This window comes from Corvus cornix, chromosome 2 (genome assembly GCF_000738735.6).
Source record: "Corvus cornix cornix isolate S_Up_H32 chromosome 2, ASM73873v5, whole genome shotgun sequence".
NCBI classification, from domain to species: Eukaryota; Metazoa; Chordata; class Aves; order Passeriformes; family Corvidae; genus Corvus; species Corvus cornix.
In genome coordinates, this window is record NC_046333.1 from 13,758,515 (window position 1) to 13,775,899 (window position 17,385).

Here is a 17,385-nt window from a genome sequence, read left to right on the forward strand (position 1 = left end):
CCTGAGAAGATGTTCTTGTGTATCTCTCTCTAGGCTAAAGCAAAAGGTGTTTTTCACAAATAGGACACAACTTTTTATTATCCAACTACAAAAGTGCATATTTTGTACCATAAAGCTGAACAAGGCTTACACAACCCATAATTACAATAACATTATAGCTTCCTTGTCCTTGGAGCTGAACATGTATATCCAAAATATATGTGCTCTGTCTGAAGACATGAGCCTCATCTATTTCTGCCCCTGCTATTATGCAGTCATAGGAAAGCCAATGACCTAGAACTAAGAACAACTTTTAAGGCATTGAATTTATCCTTCGGCAAATTATGGACCGTATTTTTTATTGCATATGGAGCAGCCATTTGAATGATCATGCTGACCTAAGTGTTTGTCCACCCTGACCTTTCTTTGTGCTGCTATAAACAATAGAAATAATTGTAAAGTAAAAGCAAATCCTGCATTGTATTTAGAATTTCAGTTTTTCCAGTTCAAAATTTTCAAGCTTAAAATATTTTCATGACAAATCACATCTTTTCTTGATGATTATCTCATCATTAAGATTTGAGTTTCTGTTACTCTTATGTGACACTCTTTCCCTTTAGTCCAGCCCCAGCTATACCTTCACTTACTACCATCAGTATTTGTTCTCTCTCCTGAATTCTTGCAATATTTAAATGCCAGTACATTTCATTTTCCTGTGGTCTCAAATAATTGGAATTTGGTCACCTCTGGCCACATAGAAGAAGAGTTTGATAGAATTAAAAAAAAAAAAAAAAATAGAGATAAGCATGTATTTCCTAGCACTGGAAAAGCAGAAGAAGGTGTTCGTATGTGCTTGACTGACTGAACTCTCCTGAACTGATTGTTCAATGCATCTGTGATTGAGTTGTACTGGTAACAGCATGCTAAGACACAGAGAGTCTAGGATAGAATCTTTCAATTATTGTTTCATGCCAAGTAAATGAATGTAGGACAGATACTGCATTTCACTGTGTCATAAATTACCCAGATTTTAATGCGCCTTCAATTCAGCCTCTTAATTCCTTCAGCTTGTTTTGTCTCAGTTCCCTTTGATTTGCCCACATCCTCCTGATGCCGAAGTATCCAAAAGAGAGGAGAGGAAAGAGATTGCAGAAGCAAGATAAACTTGGAATGTAGGAAGCTGCGGTTGAATTATTTTATGTGTAAGCTGAGTTGGAAACTGCAAGCACAGTACAGAAAGAATATATTCAGATTTTGCCTTGCAAGAAAAGGAAGAGACTCATATGAAAAATGACCACAAAAGGAAATGGGTAGCTGAAGAACAGGACGTAAGCCTGCCACCTGCCTCCTTTGAAACGAAGTAGCTGGTGTGTGCATGTTTTGCTTGGATTCATTTCAGCCCAGTTTTCTAAACTTCTGCTTTCCTTACTCTTGGCTCCTTTCATGGTGGGATTTCCCCAAAGATCCATTATTGTTTTGCTTCAGGTAAGTCAGTTTCTTTATGCTGCTGCATCAGCCAGAGCTGCACTTCTGTGAACAAATTTACATAAATTATTAAGAGTGAAAAGGAGAAGGAGAAAAAAAATCCATTATCAACACTTATATTGTAAGTGTCTGATAACTCATCACTGTTAACTGTTTTAATAACTGTACATTTGTCTTAAGGATCAGAGACTCCAAAGGCAAGTACGTGGATTTACAGCTTGTTTTCATTGCTTTGTGTATCTGTTGGTGGAGGAGAAAAAATAAACACAGATAACACCAAATGGAATGAGTGACTGGAAAGCTGAACTCCTAAGCTCCTTTGAGATACTTTATCCAGCTAGTAAACTCTTGCTAGAGATATGCAGTAAAGGCTAAAGAAGTGGTGTTATTTAATTAGATAATATTTGCAATGTAAATGTTGATAAATTAGTTAATGGGCTGGATTCCTTCCCTGCATAGGGCTGCTGAAAGTGACAGTCCTTAGAGGAGAGGAGAAGTTGCAGCATAAGGTGCCTGCAGCTTCCCTTGTGCTTTCACTGGAGACACCGAGGGCAGCCAACATGACTGGCTGAGGGAAGAACAAAGAATACTCTTTTCTGGTGGTGTGCTCTTATGTCAGTCTTCCCACTGACTTATCCTAGTAGGAATTTCAAGGAAAATAGGAAGAGAAATTGAGAGAAATCTTCCTTAAGGCGTGCACCAGGTGTATGCACATAGCCTCTCACTGAGGATCTGTCAGGATTGGGAAGAGCAAAAAAAAATAGTCAAGAATTGGACGCTGTGCATTTACAACAGGGTTCTTCAAATCAGAGGTGCCTGAACACAAAATGCTCTTCCAGCCATGGTCAAGGCCTGGCTGGGAATCTTGTTAGACAGGGAACTTGATAAAGGCAAGATCCCCTTACAGTCATGGCAGAAAACCAAACCAAAACAGCAGCTAGGGCTATATGAATGACAACTCCTCTATGTGTAGTCTGAATGGCTGTCTGTGTTTGGGGATCATAAAAATGTCAGAGCTGGTTTCTTCTGCTGTGCTATAGCAAAAGTTCCATTTTAGTGCAAAATGTAGTTCTACAGGTGCCTCACCAAAATGCAACTGTTAAAACAGAAAAGCTTGGCCAACATTGCAGCAGAGAATGTTTGGGAAATATTGACTGGAGCATTCATTACGAATTTTTCTAGGGCCAGATTTTCAGCATTAAGTTCTCTTCTTGCATATAAAATTTCCTGCCTGTAAATAATTACAAACACATTTTTCCTGTAAGCAATCATAGTGTTTTAATTCAAGTTTTAGAAACTAAATAGTAATATTTACAGCTGTAAAACAAAGGTCAAGGCCAGAAGGACCATTACCAGACTTTCAGCTCTACATTGTTTTTTTCCAAAAGGTCAAACTAGCATATTTTCTTGTCCTATTTAAGTAGTCATGAAAATTCTATTGTCACTTACCTGCTCTTTGGCAATGATTAGTCCAAGTCTTTTCAGAGTCCCTTATGCACACAGGAACAACTACTGCTCTGTCTCCTCTATGGATACATCTTTCTTATGGAGGGATGATTGTCCACCACTTTTACATACATCCCATGCCACCATGGCATCAGTTGTGCCTGGCAGCACAGTACACAAGCATGGCAGTGAGAACTGTTTTGAATAGCTGATTGCTCAGCAGAGCTCTCTGTAACTGGGAAAACAGTAACAACCTTTTGCACTGAGTTGAGAGTCCCCGACAGAGGCACCTTTAGCAAGTGCATGAATGAGTTCACTATACTGAGCACAGAACCGTGTGCCTTTTCTCTGCTCGTAACTCTTTGGTGATGGTGGCTGTATTTCTCCTACATGTTAGCCCTAAAGCTGAAGGTGTAGCTCTTCTGCCATTCAAACAATTGCAAAGCCCAAGGCTTCTCTCTCAGGGTGTCTGGCCATGGGTGTAAGGCAGTGCCACAGGAAGGACTAAGCTGTTCTTGCCCTGCTGCTTTGGCCAGGATGTTTTTCTGCCCTCCTGTCAGATGGTTTTACCCATGGACAGTGAGCAGTCCTCTGCCTCTGCAGCGTTCTCCTGCCATTTCACTCAAGTCCTGAAAAACCCTGAAGTGGCTGCTGAGTTTTAATTTGAGTGTTCACAGGTAGCTGGCAATTACCACTAACCTGCCTACCCCTGCCTGTACAAAGCCAATGAGAAATACAATTCCTTCTGCTTGCTGATGATGATTGCTAAGAAAGGCTGGCTAAAATGTGTCTGAGCTATTCCCTCCCTCTCCCTCACCCAGCTGGCTCTATAATCATTGGCCCTTTCCACTCAGACTGTGAAGTAGCACTTTGCTGAAGAGCAGAGGTCTATGAAAAGTGCCAGTCACTTTCATAACCATATGGCAAACACATTCATTGGGTGGCTGAGAAAGGCTGTGATGTTACCACATGTCTGTAATTTTTCTGTTATAATGTGGACAACCTCAGGTACAATTGTAGCTTAAGCCAAAGGCAGGTTTGAGTGTTTCTTCATCTGTCTCAGTGCAGTAGAAAAATGTAGATGCATTTCTGCCTGTAAAGCAGTTTTGTGAGTCCCTGCAGAAAGGAAATGAGACTGATCTAAGAAGAGATTCTGATGTTCTAGGGGTAAAAGGTACAGTCACAAAAGTTTTCTTTTTTACTGTGTGTTTACTTTTAAGTAATACACAGTGTAGTAAATACAGAAGCAAAACAATGCATAAATGAGGCCTGAAACAAAACATCTCCTCCACCTCACTCTCACCTGGATTTACTCCTGCTCTTCACCTCTTGCTGATACTAGCACGTGTATGGTGGTAGGTGAGATCAAATCACTGAGTCGAGACAATTTTCAAAAATACTAGGTTTTGGGATAGTTATATGCTTGTTCAGAATGATGCATGGGTCAAGCAGGAATGCTTGGGACAAGGAACAAGTGCTGGGACCATGCCCTGGCCTCTCATGTTGAGTATGAGGAGCTGGGACTGTACTGAGAGGCACAGTATTTTTCAATACATTTTCTGGTCAGTGACCTCGCAGTCATCAATTAATTACCCTGTAACCAATGCTTTTCAGAAGAGGACATTTTTCCTTATGTGTGCATTCAAAGATAGAAAATTATCCTTGCTGTTGTTAAACCATTCACACTGCTTGTGACTAGGGGAAGAAAGAATATTTCTCTATCCCTCAGCCTGAAACAGACACTTGAGGTTTTGGCAAAGCCAGTGGTTTGATGGAAGCACAGAGATATATATGTAGAGATTCTCACGCTGGTCTGTGCAGCATACGTGATTTGAGAGGTTTCAGGGAAAAAAAGTTTCACAATTCTTTCTGGTTAAACATGACTAACAATGAGGTAATGGTGGCTCAGAAACATGTTGTAGTTAAGGTTGCACTCTAGAGACTGTGGTTAGCTTCCCAGGCTCTGCAATTGGGCCAAGAAAAGTAATCACAGTGATTAATAATAATGTTTGATTTGCCAGTCACATAGTCCATTCCTCAGAGCTGGTTGGTTTGGAGGAGGGGGAGGTAAACTGTAGGAAGGAAATTAGAGCAGCAAAGTACAGTTCTTGCAGTGTATAACCAAACTCTGTGGGAGCCACCTCAGTCTGGTGTCAGCAATTTTCATACAGCTGTAAACTGCAGCCATGGGTTTGTGCTGTACAGCAGGAGTTAACTCTGTGTCTGTATAACACTGGGATGGATGTGTGCAGTACAGCACAGGGTAACTCACACACTGTGCCCCACGGCTGAGGCACTGTGCTGAACAGAGCAGGCTGCTTTGTGTAACTGAACACCAGGCAGGCAGTGCTGTGCTCTGGAGAAAGGCTGTGCTGCTTTGTAGAGCTGGACTCTATAGCATAACATTTTGTGTTTCTGAGGATGAACAGCTATGAGAACCTCATTTTCTGACTGGGATTTACTGGGAATGCAACAGTAAACAGCAATGTATAATGGGAATTGAAAAGGGAGCCTTGTCTGTAGCACTAATCATAAAACATTTAATAACATCCCATTGTGTGCTTCCTGCTCCTGCCTTTCAGTGTGCCTGTGGGGAAGGTGGGACACACAGGAGGAAGCAGGCAGGGACTGCCGTGGCAGAGCCAGCGGGAAAAAGGCAAAAGCCAATCCCTTGGCAAAGTTTGGCTTCATGATCACTGGAGTCCTTGGTGTCACCACAATGAAGAGAAGTTGCCATGGAAACCATTGCAAAAGATTAAGCATATCAAGGAAACCTGATTGTGAGAGAATGGTTGGAAATAGAATTAAATTAATGTAGAAATGATGTTTTTGTTTCATTTCACAAGTCATGGTAGAAACCTTTACGTTCACAAACATCCAATTAAGAGAGAAGTTACAGAGAAGTCTGCAAGCCCTATTTCAGAGAAGTATGATTGCTCTATAATTAAAGGAAAATAAATAGTGTTTTACTATCCAAAATGAAAATCCAGTGGTGCAGACTCTGTTATTCCTCGTTTTCCCACTGTAGGATCTGCTGAATTTTTCTGACATTTTGAGGCAGACAGGCCACAGTGACCCCCTGGGATACACTCACAGGTGCAGTGGCTTCCAGCCATGGAGTGGCCGAATGAATTTCAGATAGTTGGGAGAGGAAGGGAACACTTAACTCCTCATTCTCTTTTGTCACATGCTGGCCAGGCTCCTGGACCAGCTAAGCTGTGCTCATTTGCAAGTTATGAGAACAGAATGGCAAAGGTCAGTGCTTTATTCTGTTTTTGTCTGAGCTGGGCACTGCCTACACCAGTCCATGGCATAAAGCAAAAGACGCTTCAAACTGTTTTATAGTGATGAGAAATTACTAGCACAGCTGGCTTAGGCAACTGGGAAGAAGGTAGACATGGAGTTCATGACCACCCCTCCCACTCCTGGTGATGCCCCAGGGACAACCTGCCCCAGGGAGTTGGCATCTGGACCCTACAGAGGAAACTAAAGCCAAGTAACAAGTTACAGCTTTTATGCAGCGCCAGAAAATAACTGAGTATTGTGGATGGACTGGAGAATCGACCCCACTGACCCCTGCCCTTGCATCAGCACTTCGATGTGTCACAGTCAGCAAGGGATTCATCTCTTAAAACGGTATTTCTGGCCTGGTATAAAATTGGTGACACTGGTTTCGCTCTGCTGCTGTGAGAATGTTTCTGGGAAAAGGGGAGATTATGTTTCATTAGTGCAAACACTAAACTGTATCAAGAAAACACAATGAAGTGTTTGGCAATAACAGAAGACAACCCTAGGATGACAGAGTAAGTGTGTGCAAAGGTTCTTTCTTGGTTTGGAATACCAGTGTATTGTCATGGAATATGTTGGAGGGGCTGTGTCATTAAGGCTGTCTTGCTCAGCTCAGAGTCTCTGGAATCATGACACTGGAGCATCTGAAGGATATGGCTGCTCCGTCTCCTCCCTGGACTGAGCAGTATCCACGCAGCTGAATAGCTGGACAAAGACAGGGAGCTCAGGTTTGGTCTAAAATGTCTTCGTTCACTTTAAACACCTGTCCATGGACCAGTCACAATCCAGTCTTAGGTAAGTAGAGTTCCAATTGCCTAAGCAGTGCTACTTCATAATGAAGATGTCAAGTGAGATAGTGGAATTATTAAGTGGTCCTCAATCAGGAGATGCAGAGCTGCATGATTTTTTTATTGAACCTATGTGATGACCAATGCCTTCCTCCTCCATTTGCTTAAGGCATTGCCTGAGGTGACAGAAACTCATACCAGAGAATACAAACACAATCCTTCCTGGTTAAGTTTTATTACTGAACCCCAAAACTTTCATCCAGACAGAGTATCCTGCACTGCAGTAACCCCTGCATCTTCATGAAAAAAGGCAAAATTTACTTTCCCAAAGTGTTTATGGTATCAATACTGTATTAGAAGGTGGTGGGTGATTAAACTTTACGAGTGTGTCACTGAATTATGGAAGAGTATTGGATGTTCCACGGCAGGTCCAAGGGTTGTGTGTTGAAGATGGCTTTGACACTGCAGCTGGACCCTTTTCATTTACAACTGTCACATAAAAACTGTGACACTGGGCAATCTTTGTCTTGATTTTTCAAGAGCCCAGACCTGACTACTGCATGGTGCTTTTCCTAAGATACCTCTGAGAGCCCTTTGGAAACCTGAGTTGGTGCACGTGATTGTTTTAGATGCTGTGAATAGAAGTGCCCTGATGCTGGGGTGATGAATGTAAAATAAAACCCCAGATAAAGAAAATAAGTACACCATTAGAAACAAACAGCTGTACTGGTTTCCTGTTTGCATCTGGCTTCAAGTCAAGCTGCTGAGATAGCTCTCTAAAGTCCTGCATGGATGGAGTCCTGCTCTGCTGTGACTGCCTCAGCCTAAAAATTTTGCAGTGATATTAAAAGCCAGCTGAGATATGTGCTCATATTTTGTTGCTGGGGGCAGCCAGGCTGTGTGGCGCGCTCATGGTCTTGTCTTCTGTGTTCAACAAGAGCAAACAAGATGTTTTCAGGGTCTGGCATCCAATTCAGCTTTCCTCTCAGGCTTTCTCAGAAGGGGCTTGGCATTTAGTTTGTTGACTTGGTGGGTTTATATGCTAGCACTGATCAATAGCATGACATGTAGTGTTTGTCACTACTGCACATGGATTCTGAGTCTTGTACAGCTCACGAAAAAAATAAAGTACAATGAATTGAATCCATAAAAGTGTGTTTTCTGTATTCTAGCAGACCAGGGAAATATATGGAAAAGAAGAGAAAACACTTTCAGTTCTTATTATTACTTAAGCCTGTATCTCAATGTGAATCTCTGTTAAGAGTATGCAGTGCAGTAGTTTTTTCTTTCTTCTGCCTTTCCCACACTGTTGTGCTGTTCACTTTATTATTGCTGTCACAATCTGCTCTCTGTCCAATATGATTGCTATCCCCAAAGGTTTATTCTACATAGCAAACATCCTGTAATGGTGATCTACTCTAATAACAGGAAATTTATTTTTAAACTGCATAAAGCCTGCTCCATATTAATCTGTTTCTTTAAAAAAAAAAAAAAAAGTTTGTCATGAAAATCTACTGTCCAAAGCCTGATCATTTTCCACAAAATTTTTATATCTTCTGAAGTTGGCAGTGTTCACTAATTTGAGATAGCAACCAGGCATTTTTTCTTTCCTCTTCTGGTCAATAAATTCTAAATAATAAGTATCAGGAAACAATCAAATCCGTCAAACACCAAAGGTCAATGCTCATCAGTCGCAGTCTTTTTAGAAGCAACTTTATTCTCCTCATTTCAATCAGTAGCTGCAGAAAGAAGTTAACCCTTGGTGTGCATAGATCATGGTCTAAAATACCTCGTGACTCTCACCATACATTCCATAATGGGTTAATTTTTATCCAACTGCATTCCTCTTCCCTTCTTCCCTGCCTAGCCTCACCTTTGTGATACCACTTTAGGGACAATGGCACTGTTATCCGATGGTTGATAAGACATCAGTGTTGGTTTTTCTGTCTCTGGGTGATTTTCTTAGGAAGCAAGAAAACCCATCGTGTCCGATACTTCTTCAAAGGGCCCAGTAAGTTTGCATTCACTATATCTGCTGGAATATCTAATGAACAAGTGTAAGCCTTTTGGGTTTGCTAGCACAAGAACTAATACATCTTAGACCATATTTTAATACCCTTAAGCCTGAAGGGTCACATTATCAAATCTCTGCTCTATCAAAGTATTTTCAATTGCATCTTTTTTTTTACTGCCTTTAAACATGACTTGACAGTGCTTCTTCCAGATCCATTTTATACTCTGCACTGCCTGCCTCAAGGATATCATATGCATCTCTATCTTAATGAAGTTGAGTTCTGTATCTACTACCAGGCTATTTTCTCCCAGATAAATCATCATGTCTGCTCCTGTCAATGCATCTAACGTAATGCTCGGATGAGAACACCAGCTGATTTCCACTAGTCTGTCTCTCTTCCCCATGTATCACAGCACTCTACACTGCATAACTAGCCCCTAGTGCTTCCCTCACCACTGCTCTGACACTGATCACTTTTATGCTTCATGGCTTTCCTTTTTAGATGTTGAGTGGGGCCTCATGCACTCAGACCAGTTTGCAGGAAAGAAAATTTGCTCTGTGTGTTAGGCTATCTGAGAATTCAAACAGAAAATAAGACAAAATTTAGCAAAACTTCAACATAGTTTTCCTTCCCAGCTTGGCTAAATCCTTCTTCAGATAAAATGCTCACAAAGCTGTCACTGATTCTGACAGGAAGAATGTGATTAATGCTTTACATTGGTGCTTTCCCATGTTAGCATTCGACTTGGACAATATTTAACAAAAAGCCTAACGAGTCATGTCTTAATGCTAGAGCTGAGACAGAGTGTAAAGCCATTACCTTTTGTATCTGTTGCCAAAATGTCCTGGGAATGAGCGCATTGCTACCAGTTATAGTTGATAAAATGTGTATGTTGTCCACTGTCTGATGGACCACTGCACTCCTACTAAAGAGTTTTGAGTCATTAAAACAATTACAAGAGGTATGGTGGTTGTGCTTCCAAATCTCTAGGTGTATAGTGACTTTATTTGACTCGAGTCTAACTAAAGTTCTAAAAAGATTAAAAATGTCCTTTCCAATTGTTGGATGTGTTTGCTTTTGAAATGCCAGTTGCATTTATGGAATCCCTGCTGGGGAGTGGGTATGGCTGGAGCTGCTCTGCCTGCGTCACGATGAGATGCAGCCTGTCCCTCCACGCTGTCACAGTGACAACCAGACACCAGTGCACAAAATCCTTTGTACTCCCATGGACACGAGGGATATTGCCAGGAAAACTTGTCTTTGTATAAGTTTGTGTCCCCATTTTTCGTTTTTCCTTCTTTCTGCCTAGGCAGGATTAAAAGTGTGCTAGAAAAAAGGAGGTGGGGGAAAAAATCTCAGTGTGTTCCCTGAATGCATGGCTAATTTCTTTATTGGGAAACACCTTCCTTTCTGCTTCTGTTTCACATTTCAATAATTGTATCACATGCAATAAAAATGATAGATAGAAGTGTATCAAAACCTTTTGGGTTTTTATCCATATCAACGTATGCATTTTCCCATCTGAAAGGAGAACATCTGTATTCATGAGAACTCTGCAAATGACAAAAACCGAATAAAATGCAAAATTTCACAGACTTCCTTAGAGTTGGGAACTGTACAAGTCCTGCCATGTAAACTGCTGTAGCAACACCCTATCAATTTTCCTTGGAATTATTTTACCTATAGGCAAACTCTCTGATATTTTGTTTTAAAAAAATTACACCATTTCAACTCACTTTTGCAATAAAAAAGAGGCTAACTTCTAGAGAAAGATCTCCTCTCCTGCTGGAATGACCACAATATTTATGTAAAAGTAAAGATTGCACCTGTTATAATCACTTGTTTACACCCTTTTAAAATAAAACAGTATTTCACCACTCTGATCTAGTTCCAGCTTTCAAAATCTTTGCAAAGACGGCTGAATGCTGGGATCAGATGCAGTGGGGTGGAGCTTCCCACTTTCTGGCATGAAAGTGTTTCTGCATTTTTATACTGAGCAAGTCAAAGCTTGTAAAAAGTAATTTATGGACTTGGATAGAAATCTGTGCTTGAAGAGAAAACAGTTGGTGTGATTATGGATAATAATGAGGAAGCAGGTGGGATACTCTTGAGTTTCCACTGATAATATGCAATGGATTAATAAAAAAAAACTTGAAAAAGAACTTTCCTTTCTTGGCATTTGCACTTTCAGAACTATTTTGACCTTTAACTGATACACCCAGCACCTTTGCCTAGGTGCTATGCATAGGGTACATTTTGCTGACAAGGATGACCTAGTAGTAAAAGTAACTATGCTTATAACTTTCTCTTGTCCCCTAGGTGGGTCACGTAGAAAGTATTGAAGAAATAGATCAGAGAGAGAGCTATGGATTTTGAAGGAAAATAATGTGTTGTATGAAAGACAGCAATAAAGGGGTGAAGGAAATTAAGACAACACCACCCAGTTAGGATGACAGAAGATTTGGGGTTGAAAGTGAGCTCTGGAAGTTGTCTGGTCCACCATCCCAATCAAAGCAGGGACTGAAGTTCACTTGCAAAGCAAAAATTTGAAGAAAAGGCATTTTTTCTGCAGTAAGCTGCTTGCTTTCTCTGTTGTTCTGAGAGATAAGGTACACAAGGTGCATATAAACTCCACCATGATACCAGTCAATGCCCAGAATGCCACATTAAGCAGCCCTCTGTATCAATTGCTTTTGCTTCCAATTACTGCTTCCCAACCCAGCTCCTGCTCCCTGCAAAGGCTAACTGACTGATGCTGCTGAAGTCACATAAGTGCTGATAATACCAAGAATTTGGTCTGCACTTTATCAGCAGCCCTCAAATCTCATTACCAGGTGGATAGACATCATTATCTCTTTATCCCGTTGGGAATAACAGTGTGCAGAGAAGTTCCTTGCTGAAGGTCATACAGCAAGTCACTGTAAGAGTCTGAAAGTGGAATTAAGGTCAGTTGTATCCTCATCACAGACACTCAGATGTTGATAAAGCAGCTGGCATTGCACCCATGCAGTTATCAGGACCATTAACTGAACCTCCCCATAGTGGGGATGGGAGGGTTAGTGAATAGGAACTGTCAAATGTACCTGTCTAGAAAGATGTTCTCTGTCCTGAAAGATAAGAACTAAGCTGGTGTTTATGTGATGCTTAAAATTCAGGCTTTTCTAGTGTTTCATGTCAATGTCACATTTTATTTTTTGCTGCATAGTGGGACCACACAAAATATTTCTTCTCCCTCAGAAAAAAACAAGAATAGAAGACACTTAAAACTGAAAGTCTTGCTAAAGTCAGTACATAAACCTGAACTCAAATGTGCATTTGAGGTGTATCGGCTATGGAAGGAAGACTACTGAAGATAATGACAGTGGCTACTGAAGCTTACCTCTGCTATGACAAAACGTGTTGCTTGCTGTGAGAATGTTTGTCTGGAACAAAAAAATCAATGGATCATGGCTATTCCTTACTGTTATTTATTTTAGACCTCATCCAGTTTGAACAGAAGTGCATTTGATCTAGCAAAATCTGGTAATTTTTTGCTACTATTTCCACTGGTGAGCTTTGTTTCATTTCTTTGTCATCCCTTTGTAGGTTCAGGCAGATCTTGCTGTTTATCTATGCAAATATTTCATTGACTCTTTATTTTCTTTGTTTCTTTCCCAGGAGACATCTTTATTCATTACATATCTAAGTCCCTTTCTTTAAGCTCTCTAGCTATGAAATACAAGATATAATCCCTCAATTTATTCCAGTCTAGGAAAAAAAATCAACAGAAGAAAGGCTCAGGATATGTCATAAGATTTATTTCCACTTCAGTATTTTAGACAATAGATCATCCATTTACAAAGCAGTGATTAGTGTCCAAGACTGGACTTCCTGACAAATGGACGTACAAGGGAAATACACATTCTGAGTATGATTTCTGATTATGTATGACAGGTACCTGAGGGTGTCTGTCTCTTTTACAGTTTGAGAATCTTTGTATATTTTTTAATGTAAAAAATAAAGTCCTGCTGAATTGAACTGACCTGATAAACTTCAGGGATGAAATGAGGTCCTGATCGTTGCCAAGAAAAATGGTATGATGTTTGATTATGATATTAATCTTGAGAAAATGCTTTAGGGTAAAGAATTATTGTTTCAAGTATATGTGAGCACTTTTGAAAAAAGTAGAACAGCTGAGAGCAGTAGAATAGAGGCAACTTTAAAAAGAATAGAGGACTTTTTTTAAAAAAATTCAAGCTGCTTAAAATTAATTTAAATGTCTGCTCCTGGTGTAGTGTCTGAGATAAGCTACAGATATTCACAGTTGCCAAGAAGGTGAAGGTGCAGTGAAAACACCACTGGGGGAATTAATTTCGACCTATTACTCTTCAGCATGTATATTGTTCACAGTATAATTCTGTTACCAGACACTATACTGAAATGGAACAGGCAGAACCAGTTGGAACATGGGCATCTTGAATAGATGCTCATAATAGCACATTCATTTTCAGCCACTATACAATATGCATATGTATACACTGAGATTTGTAATTGACCTTAAAACTTACCATCTACATGCCACAGTTCCTGTGAGTACTACTCTCAGTTTTTCTGCCTGACTGTAAAATCAATAAAGCATCTCATCACAAAAGTTTCACTAATAAAGAATTTAGTCATCAGTATTTTGAGTTTTTCTTTTGTATTTCAGAATTAGCTCTATTCCAGGCTAATAATTACATGGAGCTTGTGACATTCCTCATCTAATGGTAGAGCAATGCCTTAATAAATAGAAAAAGTTCCTTTTTGTGTTTTATAGAAATAGAGCCGTTCGAGGGGGCAAATGGGACTTCTTTGATTTCTGTTGTACAGACTGTTTGATGTTAGTGAGGCAGAAGTAAACATAACTCTTTCACCGGCTCATCAGGTTCTGGTGAGGTGCAAAAAGGGACAAGGATAGAGAAATTTGTTGCCATAGGCTGTGGGGTGATAGCAGAGACAGTGCCTGAGACAGCCAGCACCGGATGTGAATGTTTGGGGAGTGGTAGCAGACTGACTGCTCTGATTTACCCGGGGCACTTGTTCATGTGCATGGTCATAACATTATCCTCTGCAGAAACTCAGGCAACATGGATCTAAAGGAATGGCTAAAGGAAAGGGCTGGACCTCTACCTCTGGCCTTCTGCATGTGTGACTAGAATAGAAGTAACATCATGATGGATTTCCTGCACTGATGCTCCTTCCTATCCTGTCCCAAAAATAATTTTGTTTCAACCCAACAATACTACCAGGAGTAGTAAAGGAGATGAAAATGGCACCAAGCCATGCAGCCAAGACATTCCCTGATCAGAGTGAGAGCTGGAGATGGATCAACTTTATCATGCAACTATTGAGCACCATTGACCTTCTCTGCCTCTTTCCCTTATCACTGAGTACAAACAGGTATTGAGGAAACCTGGGACAATGGGTAGAAGGTATCTTTTAGCCATTGAAATTTACAGAATGTGGGCATTTCCTTTTACCCATTTACAGAATGTGGGTGTTTCCCTGTTTTGTGGGGATCTGATAATCCAGAAATGCTTCTGCTGATTTTATTCAAGGGAAGGTTTTTTGCAGTCTTTCTTTCACAGTTTGAATTTTTTTAATCTGAGAAGTTCTGCTTGACACAGAGAATTTTATAATGGCCAAAATAAATACCATTCCATTAAGCAAAACTATTCTGTGGAACTATGAAACATAGCTTAGCAGGAGGCTCAGAAAGGGGTAATAGGAATGGAAATTTAAATTAACTAAGACATTTGTAAACTGAGATCTAGCCAACATTTTTGGAAAATTAGAAATCAAGAAAATAAGTCCAGCTATCCAAATATTCTTACCCCAACTATTTAATTTGCTAAGCACACTTGCATTGTGTTTATATTGTATAGAGTATTGTATTTTACAGGGGCTTGGAATATTGTCTCCTGGTAGAAAGGAAGTTGTTAAACAATTGTCCTTTTACATCTGTCAGCTCAAGGCTATTCATATTTATTCTAGTGGAAGCTGAGCCTTTCAACTATTTCCTCACATTCATCTGTCTTATCCCTCCCACGACAGAGAGTCCTCCAAAAGAAGTCTGAGACTTTTGCGAATGACAGGTTACTGTGTGCAACTGTGAACTCCCCACATCGCACCCAATGCAAACAAATAGATTAGATGTTCTCTGATTATAAGAAGCCTTGTCAGAAGAATGCTGTTACACATTTCTGTCATGCAAGATACTATTAGGCACCAAAATGATGACGTGTTACACATTTTGAATAGGCCTAGCTCATGCCTAATGTAGGACCCACTTGAACATTGTAGTTTTGAAAGTTTGATTCAGGATGATAATAAATGATCTCATATTCCACTAATAAGAGATTGTGGGAAAGGGGGAGAGAACAGAGAAGACAAAACCTAATGAAGAGTGAAAATACAGAGACTGAAAAATGAAGGGAAGGACATTCATTCATCCTTATTACTTACACAAAAGTTAAAACAGGATAAGAATAACTGTTGAAATGTAGACCAAAAAAAATGGTTTCTGGCATCTCTCAGCTCTGCAGAAACATTCCTGATAATTTGTACTTCACACAGGAAATCATAGCCACATATATCATTTTGAGAAATTCAGACTTCTGAGATTTGAAAAGTTCCTCTATTTTTTCCAGCACAATACAGCTACAGTCCTTTAAATTATAAGGGTGTAAATCAAGAATAAAAGACTTGACTTCAGTGAAATTTGACTGGATTTATGTTCTTGTAATTGAAAGTCTTGTTGGTGAAGAGCCATGAGATGTTACATACACTAGTTCCAAAATGCAAGAGGGCTGATGGGTTATCTCTACAATCCGAGTAATGAGACTACTCCTTGCATTTTTCAGGGAACAAGTAATTTGTATGAGTTTTTCTTTCATTTATTTCGAGTAACAATGAACAAACACTCTGAAAATGGCAGGAAGGAGAAACATCAGCAGGGAGCTGGCAAAAACAACACATTAAGTGGCTCTATTAATAAACTGATCAAGGCCAGAGCATAGGCACAGGCATTGGCTGGAGACAGCACTGCCCCTTCCCACTGCTCTGCCAGGCACGGCGTGGGTGAGGTCCAGGTCCTGGCACACAGCTGGGTGAAGGTCACCCTGCTTGACTGGGTTTTAGCTGTGAGGGTTTAGTTTCTTCCTGCCACCTGGCACAAAGCTTGAAGAACCAGCCCCAACTTGTTTTATATAGGAGTGGTTTGTGAAATAACTCAAGGTCGTTGGAGAGGAATGAAGCACAGCCACTTCGGAAAGGGAGCAGTGGTTGACAAAAACTCTTTCTCCATGTCAGCAAGCACCTGGAAAACATCTGATGAGGGATGAAGAAGGTTAGGTTAGGCCAGGTCTCATGTTCATTAATTGTTGGTTTGGGGTTTTTTCTCCACCTTTTCAGGTGTGAACACAGTAGACTAAGAGAAAACCCACCATCAGTGCAGTTTCCTTGGGGATGGGTTGGAAGGCTAAAACAGACATTCTGCACCTCAGAGCAGAGAAACAGCACGCAAAATCCCAGTCTGTACAAGAAGGAGGATGGCAGCTGAGGGATTTCTGTACTGTTTAAGAGTAGGTAAAATGTAACTTTATGGGGCAGACACTTCCCACAGACCTCTTACACACTCAGATCTGAGGAGTGGATGTATCTGTCTCATACACTGGAGTAGTGCTAACACCTGTATGGCCTTGGGAGAAAAACACAAAGGAAAGCCACAAATGCTGCCCCTGGCTCCCTTCCTCACAGTCTGCCCATACTGGTCCTGCTGTGACTCTCTGCTCTGCTCCTTCCCAGTCCCTATTCCTAAGTCTACTGACTGCATCATCCCCTCTCACTGTCCCTCCCTCCCCTTCTGCACCCATGGGGTTTCTTCAGTTTGTAAACTCTTTGGGGCAGTGACTGCTCATTTGCGTAGAGCCCTAATGGACACTGTTCTTGGCTGGCCCCAAGACATGATCACAATAAATGTGAATAACAACAATAGTGACAAACAACGTCAACATTAGTAATTACAATAATTATTATTGTTATTATTATACAGTCACTAGAATGACTCAGTAATTATTTGCATAATTTGTATAAATAATTTGCATAAGCAGAATAAAAGGCTGCTCCCATATCCAGAGATCTCAACCATAGCATTTTGTTCCCCATATGTGCCAAGGATTCCCACTGGTGTCAGTGGGAGATTTTTTCCTTGCTTATTCTTAAAACCAATTGCTCTGATGACAGAAATCAGTGGGAGTCCCAATAACATGTGGCTTCATCCAGTGGGGTGCTGAAGGTACTTTGCTACCCCTGTCTCCAATTAAGCTCTTTAGAGATAAGGGTACTCAACACTTTTCAGAACCTTC